Below are 23,027 nucleotides of genomic sequence, written 5' to 3' on the forward strand. Positions count from 1 at the left end.
TTGGGGACATTGACTGATTATTTTATTTGAAATCACAGTCATGAACAAAAACCGTTGCTGTAAGATGGCCGTTATTTAACAGCCAAATATCTCAGACATGTTTACGCTATTTTAAACATTTGTATGGTCGCATTTACCAATTATGATAAAATAATGTGCAGTTTTAAGCCATGTAAATTCATCATGCCAAGATGTCTCAATTTGATCACAGAACTATTATCATATATGCATATGACTTTACAAATTTTTGTAAGTTCACTTACAGTCACTAATCATTTCAAAGCATCTGGGCTGTGGGAAAATCTCTCTAATTTAATGGCACAAATATCACAGCAAGTTTTAGTTATATTTGAACCATTAGCTTGAAAAAATTGATCTATAATTGTAAGTGCACACTTATTCGCCAACCATCTTAAAGCGAATGTGTGAGACTTGACCAATTTTGTGCTAAAACTATTATTGCAACTGTGAATGATATTGCTTCCATTAGTTTGAAACATTGATCAATTATTACCAATCTACACGCAGTGATCAAGCATCTCATAGCTATTGTGACAAGATGTCCCCAAATAGATGCTAAAATACCATCACCAGTGTTTATAATTATGTAACTATTCTGGGAAGTTGGCCAATATGCAACTCCGCTCACAGTCATACAACAGCTCAAAATATCTGTAATAAAATGTCCCTAATGCTCGTTTCATTATCTCCACAAAGCTTGTATGATTTTTTAACCATTTGCTTGGGGATATTGAGCAATTATTACAAAAGCAGTTTGAGTGATATAGCATCTCAACGCCATTGTGCTATGTTGTTGCTAATTTGAGGCTTCAAATATAACCACGAGTTTGCATGATCTTTTAACCATTGGTTTGAAATAATTGTCAAAATTTACTGGTGCATACATAGTATTAATTCATATCAAGGATGTTACAAAAAGTTTCTTTCAGTTTGTTGTTACAGTTGATGACAAAGAATAAAATATTTCTATTTTGGAAAGATGAAGACCACAACAAATACTTATTATATTACAACCATTAGTTTGGAACAATACACAATGATTATTAGAGCACAATTAGTCGCCACCGATCTCAAAACATTTGTAATAAGATGTTCCCAAATTGATGGTAAAAATATCAGTGCATGAACATTTGCTTGTATGGCCATTGGTTTGAAAACCTAAAGCAAATATCATAACTGTACATACAGTCATAAAATTTCTCAATGCTGTTTCAATAACTACGAATATTATCAACACCGTTAATTAAAATAAAACCATTACTTTTAGAATATTAATGAATTAATTAAGTATACTTTCATCCATAAAAAATTCATGGAACATTTAGTAATCGGAGGTGTGTTTGTTGTTTCAACGATTAATTTTGCAAACATTAGTTTAACCAAATAATAGAAATATCATTGCGATAATATATCCTCATTTTGGTTTTGGAATTATTATCATGGGTGTGTATGATATGACATTTAACCTATTAGTTTGGGATTTTTACCAATTCTTGTACGAAAACTATTAGGTGTATTGAAATATATTTATTTTCTTTCAAATATTTGCATGATAGAAACTATTGAGCCTATAATTGACACACATAAACAAGACAACAACACTAATGCAATACAAATATAATATAATTTGTGTACAGCTAAAAGACAATATTGCAACTAAAGGTAATTTGCTGTCCGCTAAGTAGGTATTTGCCAGATTATCTTCAGAATCTGTGAAACAGAATACAACCTTTCAAACACATTTCACTTGCTATGCCTGTTTGGCTTTTAATTCATATTGAAGTTCTTAAAAATAAAAATAGACAGTAGCTATCAAATTCTTTAAGTATTTAATAAATTTTAAGTATAACATTTCAGTGTGAAGCCTTCGGCAATATTTTACTAAGTCAGTATTGTTTATGATAATAATCATCTATGTGAGCAACATCCAATAATATGAAATATTTTGAAAAGGTGATTCGTCTTTACCGTTAACTGTTGTTCACTTTACTTTTTCAATTCAAAACGCATGGCATAACTCTTTGGCAACTGAGCAGTAAGTTGATAGATTGTGAAAGCTGTTTAGATTGGCAAATATGTACGCATGTCTTTACAAAATGGGCATAGTGGAAACCATGTGATATAAAATAAAAGTGAGCATGACTATCTGATGTTGCAAATAAAGTTTAAAATCTTGTGCCTAGGTAGATTTTTGACAAACTATTTGTAGTGTCTGTGAGATTTACAAGCTACCATTTCATTAACAACATTTTAGCTAACCATAAAGCCGCGCACATAATAGAATATTATAGAACTGCGTAGACGGAAAATGTTAAGTTCATTTAATATTTGTAAAGCGTATATGCTATTGAGCACAAACTTTATAAGAGTTTAGGATCTTATTTGTCTTTGATTTAGTGTACAAGCAGAAAATGTTATAATCTTGTCATTGTGCATAAGCAGCGCTGAATTTTACTGATTGCAGTATTGAATAAGTCTCTTTGTTCCCTAAGTTTAATTGATCCTTCTTCAATATTACATAATCATAAGCAGAACAAGACATGTTCAATGTATGACAGGCAAAGTTTCAACAGTGATAAACATGTTGGCTCAGAAAACTCTCAAACAGAGCAGAAAGTTTATCAATGCTGTGAGACTTTTTCAAAGCAATTATTAATAAAAAGGGGTGGCTATATACATGTATGAGCTACGCAAAGTAAAGTGAGATGAGTTTTCCAATCTTTAAAACTATAGGTAAGCTTTTCAACAAAGGTAGTGAATGGCCAGCTATAGAATAATTCTAAAAAAAATGTTTAGTTCACATTAGCAATCACAATAGAACAATAAGTAGGTTATTGCACTATTGCTATTGATATCTAAAATTATTTTGTTACAATGCAATTTCTAAAAAGACTTGTGTAGTTTTTCAAACCAAATTACAAATTAACAAAACAGGAGTTTTGGCTTGTGACCTTCCTTGAGTAAAAGACCAAAAGTAATAACTTTGTCAGCAGTAATAACAAACGGTTGACAAGGATCTTCAGGTAATTTTGCAAGTGTGCTTTTGCGAATTTTCAACAAGGAATCTACCAGTTGGTAATTATTGGTGCTCAACACAAGTTTTTGTTTAACTTCGTGTCTAAATTATCAGAAATACTTTTGCAAATTGGTATCATTCCTGCAGACTTTTTATTATTGTGAATTTTATAAGCAATTATCAGCCTCTCTTGCTTCATATAAAATTAGCATTGTAATTAAAACCGTTAAATATTTTTAAGTGTAGTATGTTATGGAGAGCATATCTTTAAAGAAAAAATTTCTTCTCTGGATGAGAGACTGTGTAAAAGTCGCAAACCATATGATCTTATTATTGCCTGCAAGTAACCGTATTGCATAATTTCCTTTGTTCTATTAATAGATCTTGTTGCTGTTTGATGTTGCATCATGATTACCTGGACCCTTGCTGCTTAATGTTTAGCAGAAAATAAGTGGAAAGTAATAATATTTACTTGGTTCAGGAGATTCTCTACCAACACTGAAAGTATACCAAAACGACGGATATTAAACAAAAATTATTACAAAAACAACGACACTAGAAAACAACTTTGCAATAATCACTCACTATTAAAGTTCTTGCTGTGCAAGCCGGTACATCAACCGAACTATCTAATGTGATGCAAAAGAAAAAAACTTTGGAAGTGTGATATTCCAACAATCAACTTTGAGAATCATGCATTTTGGGTTTAAAAGATTTTTTCCAATTGCAATTTAAATTAAAAACTAAAGCAAATCAGTAAATACATGACTTCAAACCTTCCATAGTTGGGGTGATATAATTCTATTGTCTATCATAATTTTCTTCTGGTATAAGTTGCTCATGGTTAAATTGCATTAAAATTGTCAAATTACTAAATTTCTCTTGAGAAATTGAAAAAGGTTTTATAAGAAATACCCTTCATATTTGTTTTAAAATATAACTGTTAAACTCTTTGTAAATTCGATAGTCCAATTAAAGAATTAATTTGTGTTCCATATTACGTTTTGTTTTTCATAATGTTATCAAATAAATCATTTGACAATATTGCCCTATGTCAGTATAGCGTATGATAATAGTAGTCTATGGGAACAACATCAGTTTAGATGAAATATTTTAAAAATATGATTTGTCTTGATTGTTAGCTTTTGTTCATTTTATTTTTTCTATTTAAGATGCATGTGATAACTCTTCGGAAACTATGCAGTGATTTGATGCACTGCGAAAGCTGTTTAGATAGGCAAATGTGTACGCATTTCCTTAAAAAATGGGCTTAGTGAAAATCATGTGATCTGAAATGAGCGTGAGCATGACTATCATTAATCAAAAACAAATGTAATATTTCCTGTTTGAGGCTAGCTAGGTGATGTTGCAAATAAAGTTTAAAACCTGGCACCTGGGTAGATTCTTAAAAACTATTTGCAGTGTCTGGGGATTTTGAAGCCACCATAGCATTTACAACATGTCTCACTTGCTGAGTCTGCTTGCATTTTAGCTAACCATAAAGCTTTGTGCAGAATAGAATACTGTAGAGCAAAGTAGACAAAAAATACTAAATTCATCAAATATTTGTAAATTATATATGCTAGCAAGAGCAAACTTTATGAGAGTAAACATTTGATTTGTCTTTGATTGGTGTATAAAGCATCAAACGTTATAATCTTGTTATTGTATATGACCAGCAGTACTGAATAAGTTTCTTTGTTCTCCAGATTTAACCCCTGATTCTTCGATATTACATAATCATAAGCAAGACACTACAGGCTCAAGGTATGACAGGCAAAGATTGAGAAGCGATAACATGTTGGGTCAGACAAATCGCATACAGCATCAAATATTCACTAATGCCGTGAGACTTTTTCAAAGTAATTATGGAAAAAAGAGCAACTATCAGTAACACAAAGTACAATTAGATGGGTTTTCCAAACATTGAAACTGTAGATAAAATTTACAACCGAAGTTGTCAATGACCAGTTATAAAATAATTCTCATAAAACTGATTAGTTCAAATTAGCAATCACAATAACAATAGAACAATAAGTAAATTATTGCACTATTGATATCTAAAATTAGTTTGCTACACTGCAATCTATAAAATATTCTTGCGAATGTCAAATAGGATGTTTCCATGGGAAATATTTGACAACATTGATCTATGTCTGTATAGTTTATGATAACAGTGATCTTTGTGAGCAACATCAATTCAGATGTAATATTTTGAAAATATGATCCGGCTTGATTATTACAGGTGGTTCACTTTATTTTCTCTATTTAAAACATATAACATTACTCTTTGGTGCCTGAGCAGTAATTTGATGCATTTTGAAAGCTATTTATATTGGCAAATAAGTACGCATTTTCTTAAAAAGATTGGCATAGTAAAAACAATGTGATTTAAAGTGAATGTGAACATGAGTATCATTAATACAAAACAAATACAATTTGTTCTGTTTGAGGCTAACTGGGTGATATTGCAAATGAAGTTTAAAATCTCGCGCCTAGGTAAATTATTGACAAATTATTTGCAGTGTCTGTGAAATTTACAACCTACTATTTTATTAAAAACATGTCTCACTCACAGAATATTATAGAATAGAGTAAATGGAAAATAATAAACTCATTGAATATTTGTAAATTGCATAGCACAAATTTTATGGAAGTAAACATCTTATTTGTCTTTGATTTGGTGTGTAAAGCATCCAATGTTATAATCTTGTTATTACAGATGACCAGCAGTACTGAATAAGTTTCTTTGTTCTCTATATTTAACTTGTGGTTCTGCGGTGTTACATAATCATAAGCAAGACACTACAGGCTAAATGTATGACAGGCAAAGGTTGAGAAGCGATAACATGTTGGCTCAAACAAATCTCAAATAGCACGAAAATTTTACCAATGCTGTGAGAGTTTTTTAAAGTAACTATTAGAAAACCAAGCAACTATGACCAACAAAAAGTTAAATGAGTCGGTTTTTCAAACATTAAAACTGTAGGTAAGCTTTCCAACAGAAGTAGTCAATGGCGCGCTATAGAATAATTCTCATAAAACTGTTTACTTCAAATTAGGAATCACAATAACAACAGCACCATAATTAATTTATTGCCCTATCGCTATTGATATCTAAAATTAGTTTGTTACAATGCAATCTATAAAAAATAATTGCAAAGTTTTTGGAACAAAATTAAAAATAGCAAAATAACAAACGTTTATCTGTAAACTTTTTTAATTAAAACAGCGCAAGTAATAACTTTGTCAAGAATAATTAAAAAAACAGTTAACAAGAAATTGCTAGCAGTTTTGCCAGTGTGATTTTGAAAATCTTTGACCAAGGATCTACTATTTGGTATTTTTTGGTGATCAACAGAAGTTTTGGTTTCATTTTGTGTTTTAATTATAAAAAATGTTTTTCTTTATATTGGTCTAACTTCTTTAGATTTTTTATTGTTGTGAATTTTTACAAATAGGTAGCAGCCTCTCTTGCTTTATATAAAACAAGCAGATTGCCCGATTTTGCACGGGTAATAAAAATGACGGTTTCAAATGAAGGTGTTTTTTTTTATTTCTGCGTACTGCATTTCTTTTTGTGTACTTTTTATATATTTGTGTAATTTATACTGTGCCTGTTTCAGTTTTACTACAGCTCTCTACTGATTGCAATATTCTTGCTTATCATATCAATCAAGCTTATGAGAGAGTCATATAAGTTATGCATTGTTATGTTAAAACAATGCATACTTATTATAAATGAACATACAATAAAAGACAAAAAGACACTGATAGTTATATGTAGATTTTCAGTGTGCATTGCTTATTTGCTGAGACGTTAGCTAAGCGCATTTGGCTTTGTATCGTATAACAAACAAAGTTTCATGCATTCACTGAACCGTATTAGGCTCTTACATATATACACTACTGAAATCCAGCTAAAATTATATATGATGAATACTACAATAAAATTAAAAAAATTTTAATCTGTTGCATTCCCATGAACGAAGTAAAAATAAACATTAAAAAAATCATTCATGTTGAAGATTATTTGCGGTCAGTATTTCACAACCATTTAACACCCAAAAAAAATCTTTTTATTGTTTGCGAGTATGCAAAAACACTTTGCTTTTTTGCATACTTAATTTTTTGCCAATTTCATGTGCTTGGTGGACAATTTCATGTGCAATCTCATGTGCACACTTTCACAATTATGCTATTAAAAGTTTTGCATGACTTCATTTCTACTTCAAACTCAGTTCAAAAGTTCTATAGTTGTCTATGAAATTTTTGTTGAGTAATAAATATACATATTATGACACTTTTTTAATTTACTTTTAGGAACTATTAATGATGATACACATGTATGATGTACAAAGGATAACTCAGCGTTAGGCCATTAGCGAATGACATAAACAGACAACAAATTTAATTATGTTACTGAATTAATTTTGTTGCCGTATCTCATTTTATACTGCTAGCAATGCCAGTCATCAACATATTTACATTGCGTCAGCATGAGTTAACTATTATAAACAAAAGTAAAAAGAACAAGTGAGGTGATGACAAGCACTTTTTCAAAAATCCAAAAGCCAAAAGGAATTAAATATATTCATTAAATGTTGACACTGCTGCTTAGTTTTACACACTGATAACCGCAATTGATTAAACTTGAAACTTGTATAATTCCATTGTTTTCAAGCCATACATAAAAAGCAAGCATAGGGACATAAGAGTTAAATTACAATCAAGCTTTAGATAAAAAGATTGGTATTGTTAACATACTCAATATAAACTTGATGAAATATTTATATTTTCTAAAACAACTATAAGTATTTTCAATAAGGAGCGATAAATGTATGGCAGAATTTTCCATCTAGCTGTTTCATTCTCTAAAGATATACTACCATGTCAAACAGCAACGAAAGTTTTTTAGTAGAGCTGATGAAAGAATACTACATAGTAAAAAAGTTCAATGATGGACCGTTGGTCTGAGAAAGAAAAAAACAAAAAATTTCATTGAATTCTAACAACATACAGATCTCAGATTACAAATTTGCAGAGACACTTGAAATTGGTTTAATAATGTTTGTTTTAAATGTTTTGAACCAAAATTATCAGACATTCAAGTTAGCTTTTAAAATATATTTTAAATCAGAATTTTGACCATTATTATTCATAGATATAGGAAAAATGTAACAAGTTAGAGAAAGCATTGGAGGCTACATGTTTTATTTTAATATTTTATTCAGTCTAAAAGTATCAAGGAATGATGATGTAGTAAATTTCTTGCAAAAACATACAATGGATCAAGATTTGAAGTCAATAAAGTACATATACAGAGATCTTATGCTTAAGACTATGTGAAATTAACCTGAGATTTTATGCAGCTATAACCTATGTAAGAAATGTATGTAATGAATTCAAACAAATCTTTTGAATAATAAAGCGCAATTTTTTTTAATTGCGTATAAACTACAACCATACTAAAAATAAAAGCTAGTAAGTAAAGAAGGATGCATATGTGAGAATATTTGAAAAAGTACAAGAGCTCTCAAGGATTATTAAAGGCCTGAGCTATTGAAGGAAGCAAACGAGACACACTTTCAAATGTCTGCTGAGCGTGTATAACTGCTGACCAAATACATTATATTGTAAAAAAAAACTCTGCAAATGCTAAACTACAAAATACATTTGTAATGCAGAAGAGCAAATATAGCCTTTAGCTAAACATAAGTTCAAAAATAATGTAAACGCTCAATTTGCTTCCGAAGCTACATTTAAAAAAAAAACTCACAAATATTGTGACTTTTCACTCACAAATATTGTGAGTTTTCATCTCTTGTAATTTCATTCTTGTAGCTACTCGCAAATATTTTGAGTTTTTACAAGGTAGAAATTAGCTCCCCAATAAGATATAATGTCCCCAATTGTTAGGTAAAAAGTTTCTATGAGAAGAAAACTCCGAAAATATTTGCCTACTAACAAATGGAAACAGGTCAAATGTGTGTAAGAATTTAACAAACTTTATGGGGACTTACATATTTTTTCACACACCCACACTCACAGATGTTCTCGTACAAATGCAGGCAATTGGGGACAGTGCTCAGATTTTGTCGGGAGTTGGATTAAACTATATATTTTTTAGTTTTTTATAAGAAAAAAGGGTTTAAAAGATTGGGGACGTCCCCAATTTCCGAACGTCCCCAATTTGTCTGTTAAATTCTGGTGTGAGTCCCCAATTGCATGCATTTACAAGTTCACACACACACACACGCACACACACACACACACACACACACACGCACGCACGCACACACACACACACACACACACACACACACACCCACTCACACACACAGACACACCCAGTCACACACACACGTACACACAGACACACCCACACACACACAAGCATTCATAAATTAAATGTTTCTAATTATTTAGAACACAAAAGTGTTTCTTTTCAAGTTAAAGTATGCAAAATTTAGTAACAAACATCTACCCTTTTTTACATATAGTATGGCGATACATCGCGAATCGTCTATGTGCAACATGAAGTCATCTATGTGCAATATGAAATCGCCTATGTGCAATATGGAATTGTCTATGTGCGATAAGAAACCATCTGGTGATTTCTGGATATAGTGAAGCTCTGATCCCAACTCACTACTTCTATATAGATCTACTCACTCTTTATTTTACAAATAAACATTTTATTTGTTAATTAGGTAGAGGATTCATCAGAAACTATAAGATTACTTCATTACAGAGTCATTCAATCCTACAAAACAGCTGGATACACATTTTTTGTGTCTTCAGTAGGTTTAACTTTACATATGTACCATTCACTTAGTTTCACTCATGGAGTTGTCTACCCATTGAGTCAATGTGGCATACCATAGGCAACATTTCACAGGATTACTACAACTTTCAACTGCAGGTTTACAAAACTTTAAAATTTTATTAAAATAAAATGAGATAATTTTTAGTCACTTTGAATTAGTAAAAACTCACTAAGTACCTTAGGAACCTTGAATCTATTCAAAATAAATAATTTTATTTTAAACTCATTTCAAATAACTTTAAAACGCGGTACCAAAGAGTCTTACGTAAATGTGAACCACAGAAGTTTTTGACAGGAATGGTAAGTAAAGCTTACAGGCCAAGGAGAAAGCCCGGGTAAAATACTGATCCAACCAGGGTTCATCCCGGCCTGATCGGATATGGCAGAATGCCCCTTAGCCTCAGCTGTGGAGAACCCTGGATTCAACATAAACCCAAGAAATAGTTTTAACATAGAAAAGTAGTGAGAGCACGACTAGAAAAGTACATCAACTTATTTTATATACAAAACAAGGGACCAATAGGAGAACAACTCCAATTTTTTGTAATCTGAGTTATTAGCTTTGACCTAGCTCTGTCATGGCAGTTACAGTAACTGATTTGGTGTTAATCATTGCTTAAATTGAGCAGGATAGGTCAAGCTTATGCGGTGCTATAAACAACATTACATCGAAGGTCAAGTTATTTTAACACGATTAATATTTCAGTAGCTTGACCTTAGTCTGTCGTTGAAACACGGAAACTATAAACAGCTACAAAAACCTAAATAGATCATCACTATGTTTATCATTTTCATTCTAGAACAATCTAAAGCCACTGATGTAGCCTTAGAACTTAATCAAAGTCATCGTGATTGCCACAACATCTACCATATACATGTATGAAATGTTCACACCTTCCACGGAAAATTCCAATGCATGGCCCATATTCCAACAGTAAACTACACACATAAGATGAAAGTAAAGCCTTATTTTCTATTACACATGTTTCCTAGAAGTATGTAAGTACACCAAAACTAGAGGAACTTACTAAAGACTGTTAGAGTTTCCCTTACAACAACTGTAGATGAACTCAACACAGCTGCCATTGCTACTGCCCCAGTCAGCTGAGCACTACAAGGTCATTTTACCAGTGGAAGTTCACAGTAGTCATCTGGGTTGGAGCAAGCAGCCCCTCAATCTACCTTTATAGTTTTCCTCTTAACCACTTGTTTCTAAAATAAGCAAATAATGTAATTTAAATGAAGTAAATATTGTTCACAAATGAAATGATAAAACTTAAAAGATTTTACAGACAAAAATACATTTATGTATAGAGTGGTTAGGTTGGTATTACACACTAGAACTCTGGTAGTCCGGTGCACTGTGAGAGACCATCAGGTATAATAACTACATACAATTGTTCTTATATGTGGAAATGTGGTGGAATGGTGCAGATGTTAGCATACTTGGCTGGTATGAGTTCCTTGAGTCCCGTGCGGTGCCCTATTTTTTTTAATCCTTTTAGCATTGCTTCGGACAGACAGACAGACAGAGCTCTTATTATAGGAAAGATTATACAGTAACAAATAAAAGTGAGTCTGTTTTATTTGCTAAATCTGTGAGAATATTCAGTATTGAGATATTTTAAGAAAACGTATCACCATGAGACATCTTGCCTTATCAGCAATACAATTGATTTTTGTAATAATTAGCTGTACTACCTGGCATTGCTGAATAATAAAAAGTCTTTGGACAGAAAATTGTTTTGTATTTAACATAAACCAACATTTGTCATTCTAACTCTCAAAAGACATGTCATGAAAGTGTTTTGTTTAGCTAAAATAAATTCAGAGAAAAAAAACAAAAAACTAACGGTTTTCAAACTTTGTCAAAATCTGAGTTTCAAACTTCATATTAAGAGGAAAATGTTTTGTGAATATCAAATAAATTGAAAATTGAATAAAACAGCTATAATAGGGATCAAATGTAAATGTGAACTTATTAGCAAGTAATAGCTAAATAGCTAAAAGTAATAGCTAATAACAATTATTTCATAGAAGTGCGTGAGTGTGCGAGTGTGTGTATATGAAAAAAAGGTTAGTTCGACCAGAAGCCATCCATCAAAACTTTGAATACGATGATACTGGTACCTTTCAACACTTGTCAAAATGTAAAGATGAGGTATTGTACTGTCTTTGTCTGACAAAACAGAGAGAGAATGTCGAGGCTCTTCATACGAAGATAACACAATTGTCCGATTGGCGATATAGCAGTTGAACCTTACGAAAAATGCAAAATAGAAGTTCAAGAAAACACGAAAAAACGTCGTGTTTTCTAGAGTTGATAGCATTCGCATATTTTCAAATAATACGCCAAATAACGCGTGCTTATGTTATACAGTATATGATACACCATTGACCAATATGCATTGTATATCTCAGTGGTAAATTTTGTGAACTTAAAACTAGTGGTTGCAATTTCTGTGAGTTCAAATTCATCAGAATGTGGAACATAATTTCAACGATTTCAATAGCGATAGCTGGACATACACACAAACTTTGAGAACTGCGGATTATGTTGAGCGATGACACATAGCTGAAGACACATATTTAACCTTTGACATCATTATCGTGAAAGGAGTGCAGCTGTCAAACTTACCTGACAGTGCAGCAGAGATGCAGGCGTTAAAGTAGGGTCTCCCAAGCCAAAAATCACAGGTTTGAGACCCTTACAATGTAATATTTTTATACAACTATAAGGAAAGTTTGCAGCTATTTTTACTAATATTCAATAGAAAATCATCAGAATTCCTTTGAGCTAAAGGTTGTAGAGCATTGCTGCAAAACTCAGCTCAGTGTCACCTGTAAACACACTTTCTATTGGCTCAATGCAGGCATATGATTGTTTCATTTCAATCAAGTGCAGACATGATAGGCTATTTAACTAACTACTAGCTAATCAGGAACAACTTTTATGAAGCCTACTAAAGTCTGGTTTACATTACATCACTGCATGTCAGGCTTTTAATGTTTGGTGCAGGTGTTAGTGCATAGTTATGAGTTCGAATCCCCCACATTGTAATATTTTTACTCCACTATCAAAAATTATTGCTTCTGTCAAACTTTCCCGATATTGTATCAGAAGAGCAGCTAGTAAAGCATTGAGTCAGTCTGCAAGTTTAAAACCCTGTGGTGTAATGTTTTTTGAACTATCAGGAAAGTTTGCATCTGTCAAACTTTCCAGATTATGTGACAAGCATCCGTGATAACATCTGTAATGTGCCCCACCTCAGCGAGAATGATTGGCCAGCACAGATGGCTTAATGTATATTTCGCTTCACAGCAGTTGCTGCAAGACTAGTATTCCATAATTTCCGATCACATTGTATAATGAGAACTCTGTGCCTTGAACTATTTGTTGGTGTAAACACAGATGGGTTTGTGATAGAGTGAACATTGTTATCACAGACGATCACTCAAGTATTGTGTGATTAACATAGCCATACAGTGATATATTGTGAACCAACATTGAAGTTGCACTATGTGGCTTGGGTATGAAAAAATGAAATAGAGTGAAATGAGGGAATGAAGTCCAAATTAACAAATAACTAACTCTATCATAAAGTATTATCTACATGAGTAGAAAATAAGTACTAGAGAAGTTGTCTACACTATATAATCATAGTGACAACTGATGAATATATATTAATTTGTAATCTACAGAAAACAAATAGCCTATCGGTGGCAGTCATGTCTTGATTATACCTACTCTCGGTGAATACTGAAACTACTACCAACTTTTCTAGTTTGATCTAGTTTAAACAACTTGATCAAACTTCAAATTTTAAACTTTGAACCATTTCGTCGATGATCTCGGTGTAGTGAATTGCACTCTCATTTTACTCGATTACAAGCTGCAACCACAACTGTGCTGACAACTCATTAAAAAGAACTTTACCAATGTTTTCTTTGTCTAGAGATGAGTCTGCCAAAACCATCATGTGGCGGCCACCCAAGAGGGCATTGGTCTAAATTAAATGGTGCCCCCCTTCGCAGCCCAATCAAAAACAAGTAAATAACTTCTTTCTTTTCACAAATCCAAATACTTTGGTGACACTGGTTATTTGAGCAGTAGTTTGAATGCAGCCATCAGCTGAGGATGCGCTTGCAGTTCAGTATTGATATTTACAAGTACTTCTGGAATAATAGTCAACAAAATAAACCAAGCTACTAAACAAGAGCTAGAAGGTTTGTTTTATTTTTACTTCTATTGTTCAATTATTTACAAACATTCATGTCATACTTTAGTTATTATTCTTCATGAGAAGTTATTTACTATGTTATACAATACACGACTTGTATATCAATTTATCAATTTCATATTATAGCATATTATTGCGTGAGCTCATCTTATGTTAATCCCATTATCTTGTAGATTTCACGGCGTTTCATTCAAAGCTATTCAAGTGGAAGTTGAAACTATATATAGATAAAAACCGTTATATAACTTTCTCTGAACAAACATTCATCAGTGAAGTTTCACGCTCCAGTCAGTAGCTTGCGGTATTAGCAGAACAGTAATACTGCTATACTCGGTGTGTACCAGCATATGGTGTGTGTATATTGGTGGGTACAGCCTTGACAATTCTGTAAATTTTAGTCAGAAAATGACATGTTTTATATTTTTTTGTAACTCCAATTAAAACTATTGAAAAAATCTGGTCAAAAAAGGTCATTTTACCAATGGAAGTTCACAGTAGTCCGCTGGGTTGGAGCAAGCAGCCTCTCAATCTACTTTTATAGTTTTCCTCCTATTGCACATAGACAGCCAGATTTCCCTACAAAAAGTAGCAAAATAAAAAATATGTGCAAAGAGCTTTCATACAAAATTGTTGAATATATTTAATATTATTTCTATTTGTTTCATACGAGCCGTTAATAAATACAGTCTCTTATGTTTATCGTATCTTGTGCTGATCCGACCCACCTGTCAAATATTAAAATTCAAGGCGGCCCTGGGCTAAAAAGTGTGATCATCAGTGCCCTAGGCTCTCCTAATTTTGAAACAAAGAGACCACTAATTCCTGTTGATAAAACACATCTACATGACCGTGTATTCATAATCTTTACTATAACAAGAGACAGGTTCATTTGTGCATCTGTATGTCTGAAGTCGTGCTAAAATGTGTATTTCATAATCTCTACTATAATAAGAGGCGGGTTGGTTTGTGCGGCTGTATGTCTTGAGTTGTGCTAAAATGTTACAGAAAAGAAATGCTTTCTACCGGATTAGAACACGCAACCTTCAGCTTGACTGCCCAGCACACTATTACCTGCACTAATTGACTGCCTTAGCATTTAACTAGTTATTAATAAAATTAACTTGATGAATTAATATGACAGCCACTTGTCACATTGTTATGATGGTTTACTGTTCTAGTACCAACAGACCTGACGGTCAAAGTTGATTAGTAAATTGAGTTGCCTTCTGTGGCAAGTTATCAATTGATTTGCATAGATGTGCACACTGTAGAAGTCATGTTACCCAGTCAAACCTCAGTAAGTTTGTTAAAGTAGAGATTGCCTTTTCATTAAGTTTAAATTTTAGATAAATATGTTAATAATGAAAAACTTATATATAAAACTATTAACTTAATACTTGATACATTTTTTAAAATTTTTACAGCAGTTTTCTAATAACAAAACTCTGATTGGAAGCTAATTTGCAATGACAAAATGAAAAAAAGTCTCAGCTGCTGTGATAACTGTTATGATAGAAATACTCTGTAAGTGAGAGACAAGTTTTGTTAGGATAAATAATACGGAAGAAAGGGAGATTAACAGAAAGTCCAGATTGGAACATAATAGTAGTTATTTTCAGACAAGGTATGTGAGAACTTACATCATCATGTGCCTGCAGTTGGTCAAGTTGCCATATGGAGCAAGTGGCGCTGCCTGTAAGAACAGATACTCCAAACTAATTCAAGTGTCAAATTAACTTAAAGCACATCAATTATATCAGTACTGTTTCAGCTTATTCAGGTTCTTCAATATCTTGGCTTTCAAATGAGCCATTGTTTGACATGGTGAAACAGACATTCGTTGGTGTTTATAGGATTTCCCCAGAGCTCTACTGCAAAAATGCTCAATGTTGTAGGTCGTAAATTATTACGTCACAATTTTCATATTCGGTGTTGTGTGCTCTTACCACTTATTTATCAACTACGATAATGACGCTAGAGGCAGGTGAAGGTAGGACAACTCAAGAGAACCGATGAAGATGCAAAAGGGATCAGTGTCATCAGGTCTCCATGTACAGACTATTTCTTTGTTAAATACCTCAAATTCCAAGCAGCATGCTATGTTTTTTCAATGATATTATGCACTAGCCATATATTTTCATTGTGATGTTGAGGGGCACAACTGAGGCTAATTAATTTCAAGCATTGTGTGATCTCGGGGGAATTTAAATTACATATAGTCCTAGAACCACGCCACTGCAGGTCGACAGTTTATCAATGAGAGTATATTTATTGAAGCATAATCATATTTAGAAAGCAACATGGAAAGTGATACCAATTCTTCAGATAATAATACTACTACAAAAGCAACTACTTTCACAAGAGCCCACACCTGAAGTTGACAAAAGGCGGATAGAAATTCCTGTCAAATACAAAGCAATCCTATCAATAGCTTCATAACTTGAATATTATCCTTAGTTTTGCCATCCTCTCTCCAAAGACAAGAAATAATATAAACTAATGCTAACAAGAGCACAAACAGCATGCTGAAAGGATGCCTACTTGACAGGTTGTACATGTGACGGTTTGGTAAGGGTGTAGCACACAGTTGTTAAGTAGTGTTACTGTTTTCAAGGGTCAAGCTCCAGCACCAACAAAGAAGAAGACAACTACCAAGAATAAGACTGACACCAACAAGGAGGCTTCAAACCAGACAACTGCTAAGCAGAAAAATAACTGATGTTTCAGTTTCCTGCTGTATTTTATTAATGTTTTTAAAGTTAGAAGATAAAAACAGCTATAAGATGAATTTATTTATGAGGCAATCAGTAAATGCCCAACATTATCAATCTATTCATTCATGATATTCACTATAAAGTAACTTATTATCAGTGTTAGGAAACTTTAAATGTACATAGTGATACGTGCAAGCTGGAAGCTGATGTCTCTCATTTGTTACAAGTCCAGGATAAAGCCAGAACACCAGGTTTCGATAGCCAAATAATCTTTGTCTTACTCCTTGTTCTACTGGTTCACCTGTAAGAGCATATTTGTCATCTAGAAATAAAATATAATTAGTAATAAATGTGCCTATAAACTGTTAATATAATCACTGCTATTATATCAAACCACTGGAGTTGAGAGGCAACAAGTATAATAACTACTTACCGTGATATACCAGGTATTGGTTCCTAGACACTTCTAGAGGTGCCTCATGTAGTAGTTGTTCCGCCCCGGATTCATTGTTATGCAACTAAAGTGAGAAAACAACAAAACATGTCAATCCCGCATACAATGGTCACAGTACTGCCAGGGTATAGCCAATAGCAAGCATTATGTTCCAATACCAGTGATAACCATTGAATTGGCACTAACCTGTCTCCAGTCAAAATCTTTCCTGATGCTGCAGCATTTTCTTGACAGCATACATTCTGGGCTCCAGTAGGCATCAAGACACAATCTCTACAGTGGCACCATCTTCTTACATCTCGATATTCCTTAATCACCTAAGATCAATAAATGATGGTTAGTAATTTTATTGATTAGAAGGTGAACAGTCATGGGTGGTTAACAATCAGGTATGTTGTTGGTAGTCATTTCTATTTTTGTTTTATTTTGTTGTAGAAGTCAATTGTATTAAATCAATCGTTGGGGTTGATTTACTGCACTCGGGATTCTTTAGAATAGAGAAGCCTAATGTAAATAACTTAATTTGTCTATAAGCTAGCATCATACACAAATTAATTAATTTAACTGTCTAATACACCTGTATTTTATTTACCATATAATTTATTCAAATATATAATAACATAAAATAAATATTTTAACTTTTATATTCTTTATTTTTGATGTTTAATTACTAATTAGTTATTAATCAAGTTCACTTACTCTTTGTCTCTCTTCAGCCACCTCTTGCATCACAAGCAGCTCGGGGTCGATTCCTCTACATTTCTGTATGGAACAAACAATGCCATCATATAAAACGATGTGATAATAATTACTACGTTTAAAATGAACAAAAGGATGAAAAAAGCAAACTCTAACAATCACCCAAAATCTATTAACTCAGAACATGTGTTTGTATTGGTCGGGCATTAGCACGATCCCCGGGCATTGTTGATTATCTAAAATGCTAGTTTATTATTAGCTCCCTCTGGGTTTAAGAGCACTGATGGTCACAAAAAAGCGCAGTCTCAATGGCAGCGAAAGGGATGAATGATAATGATGACGTCAAAATTTGAGAACCTGAACCAAGTGTTTTTTTTGTAGGACATATTTTTGACACCCTGTTTTTCATAGTTCTATTATTCTTTGTGTAATGAAAACAGGCTCATTCGAAGGCCAAGACATGGATGTATTGAAATATATCATAACAAAATTATGTAATTTATGTGCTTTAAAAGTAGTTTGCAGCAGACCTTGTCCACTGTAGACCACCGGTTCTGTTGATGATTGAACAGAGCACAAAGTAGCAGTTTTTATTTATAACATTTCTAACTGCGCAGTTACTAAACAGACATAGTGTTGTAGCAGAGAAACATGCTATTTGCTATAATTGATTTTTGTTACACACAAATTTTTATCAAATGTTCCAAGCTTGCAAAAGATGGAAACGGCAAATGTGGACGATGTAAGAGAAATCACCGTGCAAGCTATTCCATTTTAAACATTTTCCATATTTCAGGCATTCCTATTTGAAAGGTTGCAGCCAAATGAGACATGAAACTGCTATGACCCTCTGGTGTAGAATTCTTTATCTTTTTTAACAAAGCACTGATGTTAATCTGCATGTCCATTGTAACACTCATCGCAAGGTAGCTCCAAATGCGCACAAATTCAAATTCGTGTCATCATGACGATAGAAACATTGATAGTTAAGCTGGGTGAACAGGCTAACCCATTTCATTACATTCCAATCAGGACAGCATGACAAGACTGCTAGTAGTGCTACGAGCCGCAGTGACAGCAGTTAAAGGATTAAACAACCTTATTCCTGTTACTCCTGTGAGTGGAACCAGGTCGAAGGCTGCAAAACAAAGGTCAAACTCAACAAAAATTATTAGATAGATGACTATGCAGCGTGCTATAAAAGTGTGAAGCCATACAAAGATGGCTTAGCAGCGGCTAGCGGTGAGTTTGGTAGATAAAACCGCTTTAAATTCGATTTACAATTTGTGAAAACTATCAGTTTTAAATTGAAAGCCTGATTAAAGACATAAATTTGGGAGTTATCCACACAATACGACAATTCAGTTCATAAGCAGTTCCATTTTATGCTAGTGGTTACCGTTTATCTATTACAGTGGAAAGCATCCCACCCTAACCTCACCCGTACAGTGCATTTCGGGAATGTTTTTCCTGCGGCCTTTGGCAAAATTTGAACAGCGCTAAACTATTGCAATGCCGCCGGCAACTACCGGCGGTCCTCGGCGCATAGGTTCCCAATTCACCACTAATAGCCTGCGGTGCTATCGCCGGTGCTTAGCGACGTATATGGGAACCAGGCTTCAGTTGGAGAGACAATCTTAGGTGAAACCAATTGAACCTCAAACTGTTGTTTGAGAGACCTCTGATCTGTGTATCTTGTGTTTACATCTTGCGTACCCCTCACAACTTTAAGAACACTCCGGAAGTTGCAGCCTTGATTGAAGTTCATAAAGATACGTAAAAGCCGAGCCAGTTAGGGTCCGTGTACATGCGCATGTGTGGTGATGCATTAATACATCTTAGAAATATTTTATTGTTTTTTAAAGTACAACAGTCAACACATGCCTTATGACAAAGGCGTAGGGTGTCTGCTGCAACATTGGATTGACGCATAAACCATTGATAGAGTAATTAAAATGCCTGTCGCACATCAAGAATATATGGCAAGTGGAGGACAACTTCAATTATATGGATATGCTACCCCATTCCACAATAAAGAATGTTTGAAACAGTCAATCCTGTATAATAAACATAGCGACTTGAATGTAGCCTTATGAAATCGCCAGGACAGATCAGCAGCAGGACTCCGCTGCCAGTGACAGCAAGTCTAGTAAAGTAGTTCCAGTTATAGAAAATTTAACTCTAAAGATAGCATCTCATGAGGTCTACTGTGGAATGGAACCGTAAATCCCCCAAGATCTATCTTATCAGTGGCAGTACTTTCAACCGTCTTCCTAACGGAGATAAAAACCCCAGGCAAACAGAGGAAAGACAACTTACAGCATCCTTTGAAGATTTCCCACTCGCCTTCATTTCTCTCAGTTTTTTCTCCTGCTTTTCATAATCCTTTATCTGTTCCTTCCGCTTCTTTTTGAACATCTTTTTGAATGACGCTACACAACCAAATACATCCTAATAATAATGCTAAATGACCAAATATGTCCTAATAATAATGCTAAACAACCACCCATATCCTAATAATAATGTTAAACAACCAAATATATCATAATAATTATGCTAAACAACCACATATATCCTAATAATAATGCTAAACAACCAAATATATCATAATAATGATGCTAAACAATGAAATATGTCCTAAAAATAATGTAAAAAACCAAATATACACTAAAATAATGCTAAACAACCACATATATCCTGATAATAATGCTTAACAACCACATTTATCCTAATAATAATGCTACACAACAACATATATCCTAAAATTAGTGCTACAAAACCGCACATGTCCTAATAATAATGCTAAACAACCACATACATCCTAATAATAACGCTTAACCAACAAGTACATCATAATAATAATGCTAAACAACCAAATATATCCTAATAATAATGCTAAACAACCAAATATATCCTAATAATAATACTACACAACCACATATATCCTAATAATAATGTTAAACAGCCACATATATCCTAATAATAAGTGCTACACAACCAAATATATCCTAATAATAATGCTACACAACCACATATATCCTAATAATAATGCTGCACAACCAAATATATTCTAATAATAATGCTACACAACCACATATATATCCTAACAATAATGCTAAACAACCAAATATATCCTGATAATAGTGCTAAACAACCAAATATATCATAATAATAATACTACACAACCACATATATCCTAATAATAATGTTAAACAGCCACATATATCCTAATAAAAGTGCTACACAACCACATACGTATCCTAATAATAATGCTACACAACCACATATATCCTAATAATAATGCTAAACAACCACATACAGTCAAACATGGATAACTCGAACTTCAAGGGACCGAGCAAAAGTGTTCGAATTATCAGAGCATTCAAGTTATCAGAGCACTTTCACAAGTCCATATATTTACTTATTTATTAGTAGATACATGTACATATACAAACTATATTATAAATCAAAAGTACAAATGGCTTGTTTCAAATTAAATGCTTCTAATGTAAAGTTTAAAACGTTTTCATGAAAAAGTATAGAGATTTTTCTATCACTTGAGATTGGTTTGTTGTTTGAGGTGATGTTATTGCCAGGACGTTTTTCAGATTGACATTGGCAAAACTTGATCGTTGTTGAAATGCTCAAAAGAAAAGACATTTTTTTCTTTTGGGGTTTTACCCACGATCAATTTTGCCGTTTTTTTCTTGAAGTTTATGCAGATTACCTTACTTTAGCTGGGATTCGTTAAGAGCAACACTCCGAGGCTCTTCAATTAGAAGTTTTACGAGGTTTTACGGTACATTCTATATCACTCACGCTTTTTAATAGATACTTATTGAATGTACACACGTATTTTGTGTTTAGGTCAAACGATGAATAGTTTTTTGTAGCTAGGACAACGTATACGTTTAATTACAACATTTTTTAAGACGTTTTAAACATTCAACATTCCAACGTTGATTCAACACGGAATCAACGTCGGAAAACTATTCATCACGGGCTAGCCGAGGCACGCACTCAAAGATTTTCGCCACGCACATACAAAACAACATGCGATTTTTGTTTTGTATGTGCGTGGCGAAAATTCTTGCGCGCAAGACCCGGCTAGCCCGTGCTATTCATCGTATCGCAGTATAATTTCAACAAACTTTTGGAAAAGTCGTTGACAAAAATATTTTGCCGATGGTGGTAATAACGACGCTTATGAATTACGAAAAGATGAAGTTTACCTCTATGGCTTTGAATAAAGTGATTTTCTAAAGCGAAAACAACCGTTTCGGTAGCTGTTGGGCAAAAAAACAGTTCGAATTAACAGTGTTGAGTTCGAGTTATCTATAGCAATTTATCATTACGTGGGAGCGGACCAAAGGAAATGTTCGAATTAACCATGTGTTCGAGCTATCCATGGACGAGTTATCCATGTTTGACTGTATATCCTAATAATAGCGCTAAACGACCGAATATATGCTAATAATAATGCTACACAACCACATATATATCCTAATAATAATGCTACACAACCACATTAATCCTAATAATAATGCTAAACAACCAAAAATAACCTAATAATAATGCTAAACAAACAAATATATCCTGAAAAATAGTGCTAAACAACCAAATATATCCTAATAATAATACTACGCAACCACATATATCCTACTAATAATGTTAAACAGCCACATATACCCTATTAATAAGTGCTACACAACCAAATATATCCTAATAATAATGCTAAACAACCACATTTAACCCAATAATAATGCTACACAACCACATATATCCTAATAATAGTGCTACACAACCGCACATGTCCTAATAATAATGCTAAACAACCACATATATCCTAATAATAAAGCTTAACCAACAAATACATCATAATAATAATGCTAAACAACCAAATATATCCTAATGATAATGCTACACAACCACATATATCGTGAAGCAATCCAAATACATCCAGACATACACATACATCCATGAAGCGAACTACACCAATCACGCAGCATAAATTAAGCAAATTCTACCAACCATAAGAACTGTTTAACAAAAA

General features: G+C 33.2%; 1 pseudogene; it reads right to left on the reverse strand.

Annotated features, from left to right (window-relative positions):
- Positions 1–23,027, reverse strand: part of LOC137398130 (ATP-binding cassette sub-family F member 1-like) — a 743,032-nt pseudogene that overhangs the window by 695,004 nt on the left and 25,001 nt on the right.

This window comes from Watersipora subatra, chromosome 6, assembly GCF_963576615.1.
Source record: "Watersipora subatra chromosome 6, tzWatSuba1.1, whole genome shotgun sequence".
In the NCBI taxonomy this organism is placed as follows: domain Eukaryota; kingdom Metazoa; phylum Bryozoa; class Gymnolaemata; order Cheilostomatida; family Watersiporidae; genus Watersipora; species Watersipora subatra.